The following is a 13,543-nucleotide window of genomic DNA, read 5'->3' on the forward strand; positions in this document are numbered from 1 at the left end:
CCTGGTTTTGACCAAAGGAAACGGAGAGGAGGTGTGAAGGCAGAAGGAAGCTGGAATTTTAGGTGCATACAGCACGGAGGTCGGGGGCAAGGGTAGGGGATGTGGGCCAGCACCCCTTGTTTCCAGGACTGCTCCCACTGGTGCATTTGCTTTCTATGTCCACGTTTAAACATCTTGCAGCTCAGGGCCTGTACAGCAGTCAGCTCTGATGGCAGAACACTCTGCTAAGGAGACTTTTCTCCTGTGAGCTCTGGCCTTAGCTGGTTGGGCCAGCGCATGCCTCTGAGCCCCCTTATTAGTCCCAGTGCAGTTCACCAGAGGAAGGGCTTTGGATTTAGTTCTGAATAGCAGGGCATCCTGAGCAGGGAGGGACGTGATCGACATCTATTGGACAAGATTCCTCTGGCTGCGTGTGCACAGTGGGCTTTGAGTGGGAGAGAGCCTGAGTCAGTAATGGAGTCCCCACCAGTGATTTGCCAACAAATCTAATGAAAAACACCCACTGGCCCATGATTTTCAGCTGGCTCTTGAATTATGAGTTTTGTCTGATGTACTGTCTTTCATAAAATATGAACTCGGGGCAGGAGTGGTTGGGCGGTGGGAGGGAGCAGTAAAAGGGGTGTGGCAGAGAGGTCCAGATGGCTGGCAACAGCCTTGCCTACCTCTCTCTCAGAGCAACGGAACACTTGACTTACAACAGGGCCCAAGATGACAGACTTCCCAGCCTCCTCTGCAGCTATACCGGGTGTGTGAACAAGTTCTCTCTCTAGCATGGGAAGTGAAGCACTTTGTGCAACTTCTAGAATATTTCCTAGAAGAAAAAAGCAGGACCTTCTTTGTGCTTCTTCCTCTGTCCTGCTACCTGGAAGGTGAACTCTGAGGCTGGAGTTCCATCCTAGCTGGTGTGGATGAGGGTAACTCCCCAGGCGTCAGGGAGAAGAGCTTCCTGGAGCAGCCCTGCGGACCAGCCAGACCTGGACTGTCTGTCTCCAGATGAGTGGGAGAGGGATGCAAACGTGTATTTGCCACTCTCCTGTGGGGCCCTTTGTTACAGCCGCTGGTTCTTCTCCTAACCAGGATAGCAGTCTTTGCTGTGTGGTTCCCTTGGGTCAGGCTGCTCCAAGAGCCACAGCTGCCTGAAATTTTCAACTCTTCCTTCTCTGGAGTGACAGCCACGCTCAGCTCCAGCCCACTGTCCCCTGCTGGCACTTCTCAGGGAAACTAATGTGTGAAGATAAATGCTCCTGACTAATGAGTCTGGAGCAAATATCTTCCAGGGCATTGCTTCGTTCTTTCCTCCCGCACTTGTGTCCCCACCCCGACCCCCTCCTGGAGACGCAACTTGTTTTGAAATATGCTGTGCTGATTTTTTCCTGCTAACATCCGCAGATGCTAATTAAATAACTCAGGGAACAGGCTGTCACGTACGTGGTGTAACTTGGTTATTGCTAGAAAGGTGAGTTTGTAACTTACAAGTTCCCTGTTAATTGGAAAAAACAACCAAATTCCACTGCAGTGTGAAGGCAGAGACTGGGACTTGGTCAAGCCTTACCTAAGCGTTCATTTGGGGGAGATAGATATTTAGAACTCCCCAGGGGTCCGGTCTTATCTGTATAATTTCCTATATTGCCTCCACTCTTAGGGACCTGAAATTTTATGGCAAAAAGAAATTCTAATATGTATATTAAACTTGTTTTGAGGACATTGTAAAAAGTTGTATCATTCGTTTGTTTTTCATTCACTTAAGTGTCTGCAAAGTATCTTGTTGGGCTGGTTTAAAATAGAATGTATTAACAGAAAATTTGACCATCCGATTGAGAGATGACTGCCATTGAAAAGAGAGTCTATGGCTCACAGTTCCCAGAGGAGGTGGCACACCACACCATGCAGGGCCACCAGGCTTGGTCAGAAGGCAGAGGGAATGGCGGGAACTGTGGATAAGAGCTTTTATTGGGGTTTCTGCAGGAGGTGTTACTGGACACCTGTCGCTGAGTGGGTCTGGCTGGGGCCAGCTGTAGTGTGTGGGTTCTTGGCTGTGTAGGAAAGATTTCATATGAGTCCGGGTGACTATAAGGACGCATTTATTAAAACTGGGGACAATGAAACAAGGAAAGGCTTAGCACAGAAGAAGCAACAGGAGGGCCTAGGGAACGGCACATGCTCTCCCCGAAGGGAGGGCTTGAGCTGGGCCCTTTGTCTTGAGGCTTTTATCTCCTTCTTGCAGGTGGGAATCTTAGGGGAGGTCTCAGGGGAGGGTTTCAGCAGAACATGCACCAGTTCTCCAGGTGGGCCCTTTCAGGGTCAGTGTCAGGGCCGGAGGTGGGGGTCTTTAGCCATTGCCATTGGCCCTGGCATCGCCCGCCTGGGGTTGCTGCTTTTCTGGACCCGCAGCTGAAATACAAGGAGCCCTGGATGTTGTCTCCAGGGAGGACAGGCCACGGGAGGAGAGGTTACCCTGGAGTATGGTTCTCATTGTCCCAGTTTTGCCCTCTGTCAAGTATTCTGGGCCTTCAGCCCTGGTGACAATCTGCACCTGGCCATAAACTGCTTGGCTGTTGCATTCAGCTGTCTGTCTCAGTTTTCCTATTCCACTTGCCAAGGGATTTTCCTAGTTTCTCATTATCCTGTCTCAGAGGGAACAGGTGAGGCAGGGGAAGCAGTCTTGGGGTTTTCTGGTTTGAGGAATTTAATGGGTTTTGCGGTGTAGTGACTGTCCTGAGTTGCCTGGTACCTGACCCTTCATGGTTTGGGCAGGAGGATGGTGCTCAGGAGTATGAGCGTCCAACAGAGGAGGTGGCAGGTGTGGTGGGCACTGGTCACTGGATTGGCTGGTTTGTATTTGAAAAGTGGATACTTACAGGGAGAATTCCTCCTCGGGGTGGGAGAGGTAGAGACAAGGGAGGCAGGAGGCCAAGTTGAGGTGACTTAGAAGGCATGTCCAGCATGCACATGCAGGGCAGATGTTAAAGCATCAAGTTTGCAGAAGCTAGAAACATGGTCCCTTCAAGGGCTCAGCTCAGATGTCTCCTGCTCAGAGGAGCCTTCCCTGCCTATGCAGTCTACAGTCCCAGCCTCAAGTCTTCCCAGACATTACCCTCTTCATTTCCTTCGTAGAGTTCTGGGCTCAGCCTCGCTGCTCAACACCCAGCTGTGGCTCCTCACACTGAGAGGAAGGGTCCTTACAGGGCCACCAGGCCCTACACATTCTGGGCCCCCCACCTCTCCCTTACTCTCCCCTCCCCTCCCCTCTCCTCTCCTCTCCCATCTTCCCATGACTCCCACTCCATTCAGATGACTGCCATTGAAAGGCTGGTCTGTTTATTCATTTATTCATTCAGTCATTTATTCATGATATATTTGGTTCCCTCCCTGAGCCAGGTCCTGGCTACATGATGGCTCGGCCCACTCTAGCCTCCAGCCCCCTCCTTTGCCCTCTTGATTTCCCTGAGCTCACTTTTCTCCATAGCACTGACCCTTCTAACGTGCTCACTGGCTGCCCTCCGCAATGCCAGTTCCACAGGAACAGCAGAATTGGGTTTTTGTTTGTTTTTGTCTAATTTACTGTTATACCTACAGCCTATGTCAGTGTGAGGCACATTGTGGTAGCTCGGTAAACAGTGAATGAACAACTTATCTCTACCTGAAACATTCTTGTCTGTGGTCTCCAGTGTTACCTCACGCAGTGCCCAGGCGCTGCCGCACTACTGTGTGCAGGCAGGTTCTAGAAACCAGGGCACAGTAGTGGGTGGAGCAGGCAGAAGTCTCCATTCTCAGCAGCTGACCTCCTAATGGAGGAACCAGAAAAAAATAAGTCAAATAAATGCACCCCTATGCACCATGGAGAATAATGAAGTCAGGAAGGACATTTGAGCAATTTCCTGAAGGTATTTGTGGAGCAGGCCAGGTAGAGGGCTGAGTGTTTTAGGCTAGAACTGCAAGTGCTAAGGTCTGAGGCCACAGTGGGCTGCATGTTGAGAGTCTTAATTCTTAGGTTTTGAAAAAAAATTTTTTTAGGGTAATGGAGGGAGAAAGAGAGGAAGAGAAGGATCAGTGTGTGGTTGCCTCTTGTGTGCCCCCTACTGAAGACCTGGCCTGCAACCCAGGCATGTGCCCTGACTGGGAATCAAACTGGCGACCCTTTGGTTTGCAGGCCAGCACTCAATCCACTGAGCCACACCAGCCAGAGCTTAATTCTTCGTTTTGTCTTGGATCTGTATTTTGCTTTTGGGTTAGTAATCCTATCTAGCCAACCTTTATAGCTAACTAACCTGACCCTCATAATCCATCTTTTTGAATTAGCAAATTCAATCCCAGCGATTTAAAGTGAAAATGGGTGAATTTGGGTCACATCAACACACATTTATTGAGTGGCTTCCCTGGGCTGGGGCTTTACTGAGTTAGGCAGCAGAGGCATGTGAAATGAACACAATGGCCATCTTGGCCACACCAGTTAATGGTTGTCCTAGATATCCCGAGGGCCCTTCTACTGCACCCCTGTCCTGTCTTGCCTGGGTCTGGAGCTCAGACCCTGACCTCCTGTCACACCTTTGTTTCCTATGTCCAGCCTTTCCTGGATATCTCTGTCCTGGTGTCCCCCAGCTTCTCAAACTCCCCGTGTCCCAAGTTGAGGCCAGCCCTTGCTCTGTGGCTGCCTTCTCTTCCTGAACGCCCTCCACAGCTGGATCCTTGAATTCCAGGCAGGGCCCTCCCTCTTCCTACCCTTCCCATCTGTCCCACCCCATGATCCTCAGTTTGGGCCACACACCAGTTTCCCCCTCGTCACCAAGTCTCAAGGGGCCCATACGGTTGGTTATACAAGTGTATGTGGGCACCGAGGCCACGGGGTGGGTGTTTCTGGGGACAACAAGCAGCATCAGGAGCAGAAGGCAGATGAGGGGTCCCGAATGGCCTGAGGGCAGGCTCTTGTGGCAGCAAGATGGCCACCATGCTGTTATAGCAGCCCAAGTGGACTAACACTCCCTGTGAGTCCTGTTGCAAGCTTTGGCCTGGGTGAGCTATTAGGTGGATGCCCATTTATTTATTCATTCATTCATTTATTCATCATGAGTTTGGTTCCTGCTCTGTGTCAGACACTGGCTAGATAATGGCTCATCCTTGGAGACCCAGCTCGGACGCCGTCTTCTCCAAGAAGCATGTCCCGATCCCCACCCTCTCTTGCAGCTCCCTCTGGCCTCTCCTGTCGTCACACTCATTATTACCTCGTTAGCCATGAGCTCCGTGTTTGCTCCGGGGCAGGTGCAGGAAAGGGCTCAGAAAAATGCGATGATGGATAAAACACGGAGTAGATGAAAGGACTAGACATGGCCATGTGCCAGTCAAGTTCACCTCCTCCTTCCTTACCCTCATCCTCCCCTCCCTCCTAGAACCAAGGCTCCATCATTAACAGAGGCCCGAGGGAACGTCCCTGACCCTCGTGCTCATTTAGACCACTAACAGTCTGGATTACATTTTTCTATATTATTTTTTAAATTTTGAAGACACATCAGTAATGAGAAACTTAATTATCACTTCAGAGCAGAAATCCATCTGCTGTGTCTGAGTCCAGACTGGACAATATGGAAGTGCAGGATGTTGAGGAGACGGTGACCAAGGGCTGGGCCTCGGGACAGCAGGAAGAGGGGAGACGGAGATGGATGGAGGCAGAGCTGCAGGGTCTGCACTGTGGGAGGAAGAGGGGGAGACTCGGGGCTTTCACACATGGGCCTGGGTGGGGCTTCTGTTGTCAGCTTCTGCCAGATCCTGCTGCTCCCGCCCATGTTGGGAGCCCCGTTTTCTGTGCTGTCCATACCTCCTGGACTTTGTACAAGGTGGGGACTCCACCAGTAAGCAATCCCCTCACCCTTTAGGACTCTGCTCCTTGGGGGGTTTGTTCCTCACCCTCCCATCCAGTGCCCCACCCCATCATGACACATTCCCACTGCTCTATACTAGCTCATTGGACTGTCATTCCTGACCAGGACCTGTTTCCTGGGAAGATGGCTACTCTGCAGGGCACAGCTTGAGAGACTAGCTAAGCCCTCTGAGTCTTCATGACGCTGAGTAAGTCCCTTGTCCCTTTGGAACCTCAGCTTCTCACTGTAGGTAGATTTGGCGGCAACTCTCTCACAGAAGCTGTGCTGCGTGAGCTGCTGGAGGAGGGCCCTGGGCCAGATACCTGTGGCTGCGCCCTTGCTGCTAAAGCTGGGGTTGTGACCACCACATGACCGAGTTAGCAGAATGCCTAGGTTTGGGGTGCAGAGAGGGGTGGGAGAAGGGCCAGAGTTCAAGGTGCAGCTTTGGAAGTCAGAAGACATGGCTTTTGGGGGGACACTTCCCAGAGACCCTGGTCCCTGGCCTGACCCACCCCCACCCCTTCCTGGCTGCCTTCGGAGGGCATGTGATGAACACCTGATTTAAAGCTGCCTTCTCGCCCTGTTCCCTGGGAAAGCTGAGGGAGCAGCAGGGACTGTGATCAGCTGGGGATACAGGCTCCGTCCAGAGGGTACCTTCAACTCAGTTCCAGAAGAGTGTTGCCTTGAGGGACTGTGACCCAGGTAGCTGGATCTTCTCAAGCTAGACACCTGGGTTTTTGTCTGAAATATTCCAGTTTCTAAATGTTAGAATTAGCCCTAGCCAGGTAGCTCAGTTGGTTGGAGTGTTATCCCAATGAGCCAAGGTTACAGGTTCAATCCCTAGTCAGGGCACATACAAAAAGCAACCAATGAATGCATAAATAAGTGGAACGATGTTTCTGTCTCTTTTTCTCTATAAAAATCAGTGGAAAGAATATAAATATTAGAATTAATTTTCAAAAAACCCTTGATTTGCCCCTGGGTTCTAGTTTGAGGCCCTTGGTATAAGATGTGTGACCAGGGTGGGCTCAGGGATGGTCACCCAGAGGCAAGGTCCAGGCTCTGGATGTTCCGGCCACTACATAGCCCCCACCCCCCTGCTTCCTCGTGAGTGCTCAGGGACAGCTTCATACCAACCGGACAGGGTATACTGGCCTGTGGGCCGCTAGGTCACTGCCACACTGGGGGCCTGGGCTTTGGGGCCCTGCCTGTTCCTTTAGTGGAGCTGAAGCAGGTGGAGCTGTGGGGCCCACCTACTCCTCCTACTCACACCAGGAGCTTTGGTCCAGCCCTTGAGGAGCCCGACTAGGCTTGCTCTCGGTGCTGACATCTTGGGGGGCATTCGGGGAAGAAGAGTGAGTATTCCATCATGTTGGAGGATAGTGAGCCTTAAATGTATGTTGGGCACTTGCTGTGTACTTGGTCCTGAGTTGGGAGCCAGGGGATGGGGCAGAGGAAGTCTGGCATCTGTTCACAAGAGACCAAATCATGTCAGATGGAGAGTCAGGGACACAGAGGGCCAATGAGGAGGGAAAGGCGCATCCAATGGGCAAGAGGAGTGGAGATCTGGGGGGCTTTACAGCATCGCCACGATTTGGTCCCGTGGGGACAGGGAAAGGATGTGGGTGTGCTTGGTGGAACAGCATGTCTCAGGGGCAAGACATTTAGGGTGAGAGGAGTAAAGCTGGTATGACTGAGGCTCCATGATTTTACCCTGCCCTGTCCCAAGCCTCTGTCTTCCCTTTCTCTGTGATGGTGGGGATGATGAATTTAGCAGCTCCTAGTGAGCACTCCTGGAGGCCTGTAGTTAGATCTTTATTACAGATGAGGACACTGAGGCACAGAGAGGGAAGCAGCTTGCCCAAGGTCCCAGAGCAGGGAGCCTTGCTGTCCGTAGCTCAGGCCCATGGCCCACGTGCCTAGCTACCGCTCTGTGCTTCTGGCAGGGGTGCAGTCTTGGTATAGACTTTGAAAGCAGTCTGACCCACTGCCCCACTGGATGCTGAGTCGTCCTCTGGAAACATACCTCAACACCTTCTTGCACACCCCCAGGGACAGGGAGCTTTTGCCTTTCCTGGAAGCTGGCTGGGCCTCCCTACGAATTGACCTGGGACAGCCCAGGAGAGGCATGGGTGCATGTAGCCAGAGGGCCCCAAGGCTTCCTGTCCCCAGCTGAGCCACTTGGGTGGGTGCCCTTGACTGTTGCTGGCAGAGGGCCTGATGGAGGGGGCAGCCGCACAGCCAAGAGTACAATGGAGACCAGGAAGTGGTGGGCACAGTGCACAGCACATGCAGACGTTCAGATATTCACTCAGGAAACATCCATTCTGCCTTGCAATATGACCGATGTGGGTGTGAGCCAGGGTGCCCCCACCCCCCATGAATAATCATGCTGATGTGAGGCTGTGGCTCTGGTCACAGTACAGAGTGAAGGGAATCAGGGCACACCCAGTGTGGGTGCTGACCAAGAGCCGGATGCTGGGACTGGACGGCATGGGCTCCGTGGTCCGAAGCAGCCATTTTGCCTCTCTGTTTCGGTTTCCTCCTCTTTAATAAAAAGGGGTGATAATACTGGTACCTACCTCATCAATTTTCAAGAGGATTAAGTGAGTTGATGTATCTAAAGTGCTCAGCACAGTGTCTGGCAGTGAATTGGGCTGCTGCTTACCTCAACAACAGCGCTGTCAGGTCAGGTTTCCTGTCTCTACTTTAAAGATGAGAAAACTGATGCTGCAGAGACTTATATCAGCCCTTGGTCACTCCCTTCTCATCAGCACTGTGAATGTCCATCTGTCCCCTTTCTGCCCAGCTAGCCTGTGTTCACCTCGTCTCTCCATCCCCAGTAACCAGCCAGCAAAGCGCGTGCTAAGAATTGCTAAAGAAATGAGTGTCTGAATGAAGACTCTAACCGTACTCCCCCCATGGGCTCTCAGGCTATGGGCTGGACTGGGATGCTGAGCTCCGCCAGACTGTCCGTAGTCTCACTTATACCCAAATGGCCGAGGGTCTGAGGGGCCAAGGGGCACAGGGCGCTGGAATCACCCCTGGGGGAGGTGTGGGGAAGGCGGGGTAGAGGCACAGAGGATCTAGCTGAGTTTCCAAGGGGGATGAGGATGCCCCGGAGGGGCAGAGGGCAGAGTCCAGCCTGGGCACTGACCTGTCTGCCACCAAGTGGTGGTAAGAATTGGGACAAGCCCTGCCCCCTGGGTCTCCCCCTCATACAGCAAAGGGGAGAAGATGAGATAAGAAAACAGGAAAAGCTGACCCCCCTCAGCAGTTCTGTGTGTATTACCACATTTAATCTTCCTTGAAACCTTGTGAAGTAGTGACTGATTCCAGCCCTACGTGATCAGGAGAACTGAAGCACAGAGGACTTGGTGACTTGCCCAGAACCAGGATTCAAACCCAGCCTGGCACCCAAGTTTGTCTTCTGGGCCCCTACCTGAGAGTAGCCTCCTGGGTGTCTCGGACTCGTAGGCAATGTCCCTGGCATCTTGGCTTGTTAAGCAGGTCAGGCTCCCAGTGCCCAGTCTGGTGCAGCTTTGAGGGACACTGACGTGTGGGGTCGCCACGGCTCGTGGGAAGGTAGAGAGGGCACTAGCCTAGGCATTAGGTCTGTATCAGACTCCAGCTGTGCTCTTGTCAACTTGTGACCTGGAAACTTTTCCCCAACTTCTCTGTGCCCAACTTTTCAGACCTGGCTCACAGGGTCACTGTGAAACCACAGGAAGCCTTCATTCAAAGGGCAAAAGCCAGTTCTCCCAGAAGAACCTTCTCTTTCTTAAGTGCTCAGAAGCAAAGCATACATGCCATATGTTACCAGACCTGTCTCTTGATAAGCAAGGCAAGTGCCATCCAACAGGTTCCCTGCCTGAGGCCTTTCCCTTGCCAGGGACAGAGACAAGGAGCAAGTCACAGCTTTCCAGGAAGTCTGGCTGAGCTTTGTGACCTGGGGGAATTCCCTGTGCCAAACAACTCACCCCCCAGAGCACCCACCCATCACTTGTGGCTTAGCTGCACGGGGCAGAGTTTACAAATCGCCCCGCCACTTTGGGGCTGNTGCTCAGAAGCAAAGCATACATGCCATATGTTACCAGACCTGTCTCTTGATAAGCAAGGCAAGTGCCATCCAACAGGTTCCCTGCCTGAGGCCTTTCCCTTGCCAGGGACAGAGACAAGGAGCAAGTCACAGCTTTCCAGGAAGTCTGGCTGAGCTTTGTGACCTGGGGGAATTCCCTGTGCCAAACAACTCACCCCCCAGAGCACCCATCCATCACTTGTGGCTTAGCTGCATGGGGCAGAGTTTACAAATCGCCCCGCCACTTTGGGGCTGGGAGACGTGACCCTAGAACAGGAGACTGTTTCCCTGATGACTTCAGGAGGCTCTTCCCCACTCCCCCACTGCCCCCCCTTCTTTAGCCCTCTCTCCGGAACAGGGTTAGCAATCAGGGCCAAATTTGATTTTATCTGCACAGCCCCACCCACTACTGGAAAGGCACATGCGTGTAAGGCGAGGGTCCCAAGTGCCTGGACCCCCATCATCCAGACAGCAGGGTGCAGAGCATGTACCACCTGTTGTGAGTTATGCTTTTGCATGACAGCAGCAGAGTCCAGTGGTTGTGACAAAGACCATAGTCCCTCAAAGCCTAAAATATTTACTCTCCAGTCTTTCTGGAGAATGTGTGGTAACCCAGCCCTAGAAGACGGGAATCAAAACAGTCGCCACAGTGCACATATAGGTGCAGTGCTTGGCCTGAGGTAGCTCCCTGCTTTGCCTCATCTAACCCCTCCCCCTACCCTCTGCAACAGCAGAGATTTCAATACAATGAAGCTCATTTTGCTCTTAGTAACTAACCAGGTGGCGGAGCCTGCTTTGAATCCCAGTGTTCTGATTTCGAAGCCCTCAAATGTCAACCCCTGCTTTTTGGAAGGTGGGGGTCCAGGGACTCAGAACCCTCCGTTGCTCACATTTACAGCTGTGCAGTAGGGACCACCATCCCAGAGGCCCCTGGGTTAAGACATTTACTGGACTTGTTCTGAACGCGCTGGTCCCTTCCCGTAGCTCCCCTTGCTACCTGGCAATGTACCCCCCACCTACCCTACCATGTGGGCCTGGCCATTCCTAGCCTCCTCATTCTACCTTAGCTCTTAAGTCTGCAGAACTGAACCACATTAAAAGAGCCCCGCTCACTGAGTACCGAGGGATCAACAATGAGAAGGAAGGGTTTGTTGGTGGCCTCTTATGCTGAAATTGACACATGAAAGGGACAGTATTTCTGTCCATAATGGGATACAGTTTGAAGCTAAGAACTTGGTCCCAGAGAGAAATAAAAGCTGAGACTGAGGACTAAAAGGGAGCAGGGAAAAGAAAGGGGTTGAATACTGGGTTGTAAATGTGTAATTTAATTTAAAAAACCAGCCTCTTGAATGGTAACAGTTAGCCCTTTAAGACCCGAACTGGCCAGTCTGACCAACAGATGCTCCTCAAATTCAGGATGCAATTGTCTGGGCATGGGGGTCCTGAGCTGGGAGTGCTGTCCTCTTAGCCATGGGCAGGGCCATGAGGGCCTCACCTGGAGCACACCTGTGCACCCCATGAACTGAGGTCCCCATGGTGCAGGTTACCTCTTGTGCTTGGCTCGGGAGGCCCCGGATCATGCATGGCTGTGGGGTCACATGTGCACGGGTAAGCATCTAGTACGGAAGAGCCCTGTCCTTCCCACCTCAACCCCTGGGGCAGTGCTGGAGAAAGCAGGAGTTCTGAGCCTCCTCAGGTTTAGTAAACATCCTGGGGTGGGGGACTGGGAGGGGTGTCCCCTCTGAAGTCATGAAGTGGCATGATGGATTGGAAAAGGCAGGCTCTGCGTTCAAATGCCACCCCCACAGCTCCAGCAAGCCCCATGCTCGTTTTCAGTCTGCTTTCTCCTCTGTAAATTGGGACAGAGTCACCCTCACCCTCAGAGGTAGAGGCTTCCTACAAAAGCACAACACGAAAGGCTGAGTTTTGGGGGGTTCTCTGGGGTTTGGGGGTTGGAAAGAGGGAGCCAGAGACAGGTGAAGTACAGTGACACAGATGTGACAGCATAGTTGTCTAAAGCACTGGGCTGAACAGGTGTGTTCTAATATCCAGAAACAGGTAGCTGCCATTAGCAAATAATGCCATTTACTTTCTTGTCAATTGTAATCATCTATGGACAGAAGCACACAAAGTTTATTAACGACCTTATTGCCTATCACAGGATGACTCCACTCAGTTTCTAAGCAACAGTGACCTCCATACACCTTTCATGTTTCATCTGCTCCTGCACTCACTCTGTTGCTCAGGGTTTCTCAATAGCTCCCCACTTCCTAGGGCCTGCCTCGCTCCAGGCATAAAACATGCTACGAGGCCTTGCCTACCTTTCCCCACCTGGGTTGTGTTTCTACAGCAATAATCCCTTTGTATGCGTCGCTCCCCTGCTCGTCTGTTCTCTTGGCTTTGAACCCTCAGCTCCCTTGTTCTTTTCTCCTTTATGGCAGGATGGTGTTGGTTGTTCCCACTGCTGCCTCTGCCCACTCTGCCTCCTTATTCCTGTGGATGCCCAGTTTGAGGGACTCACAGTTGGTCATGGCAGCTGCTTTCCCCTTGCTCCTAATTGGTTGGGGCAAGGACTTGTGAACCAGTTCTGACAAATGAGATATTAGAAGAGGTTTACAGGAGCTTCTGTGAGAGGTTTTCCTTCCTGAAAAGGGCAATGGGTGGGGAAGAAGGTGCCCTCTTGCTTCCCGCTTGAGCACATGACTATGCGGGTGTGATAGCTGCAGTGGAGGCAGCCATCGATAGCACAGCCATGACAGAATGACACCAGCATTCTGTTAATGGTGAAGTAGAAGGTGACAGGTGAGTCACTGATGACATCAGACCACCTCTGGATCTCCCATTTTTCACATCATCTTTAAACATTAAACATTAGATGTTTTGTAGTATAAGGCACTCATAGTAGGGTTTTTTGTTACTTTATTGAAACACATGTCTAACTAATGCAGCCTGGAAGTCTCAGCTGAAAATTCTCTGCCTTTATCTAGTTCCCCAGCAGACTTGGATCTCAGCCCCTGTTGCCCAACCTTTTACCCATGAACATAGCTCATGAGCTGTGGTGTTCTGTCTCTCTGGCTGGTTTGTCTATATCTGGTCTGTGAATACCTCTGAGCCAGGCTTCTGCCTTTTATGCTCCGTACACTCTGAGCCTGTGCCCAGTGGTCTTTAGGACACCTCAGGGACTTCTCACCGCCGTCCCTCATGATCAAAAGCTTTTAGCCATCAAAAAGCCTGCAAATACTTTTTGGTCCAAGCACTGCTTCTGGATCTCAGGGGCTTCTGCAGCCTCTTCAGCATAAAGTGTGAGGTCCCCACCGTGAGATCTCACCTCACATGTGCCTTCGAGTGCTGAGTTGGTGATTTATTGTCAGCTCCATGTCCTGTGGCAGACACAGAAGGCCGCGGTGCAGAGAAAGGAGTGCTTGAGCTGAGTGTCAAGGGAGGTGTGGGAAGGGCGTTTCCAACTGAGTGAGGTTCTTCATGTTCTGGGAAAGACCTCTAGTGTGTAAGTGGGGAGCAGAGTCCCCCAAGGCCCAAATGAAAAAGATGTCCCCAGGTATGGTGGGGGTAAATGCTCTTGGTCTCCCCTGTAAGAGCCCAGGCGTTGGCCTGT

General features: G+C 51.9%; 1 protein-coding gene across 3 annotated transcripts in view; it reads left to right on the forward strand.

The window, feature by feature from the left end:
- IQSEC1 (IQ motif and Sec7 domain ArfGEF 1) overlaps positions 1-13,543 on the forward strand; it is a 452,933-nt gene that overhangs the window by 134,184 nt on the left and 305,206 nt on the right. The gene's annotated exons all lie outside the window — the stretch shown is intronic.

This window comes from Sturnira hondurensis, unplaced genomic scaffold (genome assembly GCF_014824575.4).
Source record: "Sturnira hondurensis isolate 20B ecotype Veracruz unplaced genomic scaffold, ASM1482457v3 Scaffold0023357, whole genome shotgun sequence".
NCBI lineage: Eukaryota > Metazoa > Chordata > Mammalia > Chiroptera > Phyllostomidae > Sturnira > Sturnira hondurensis.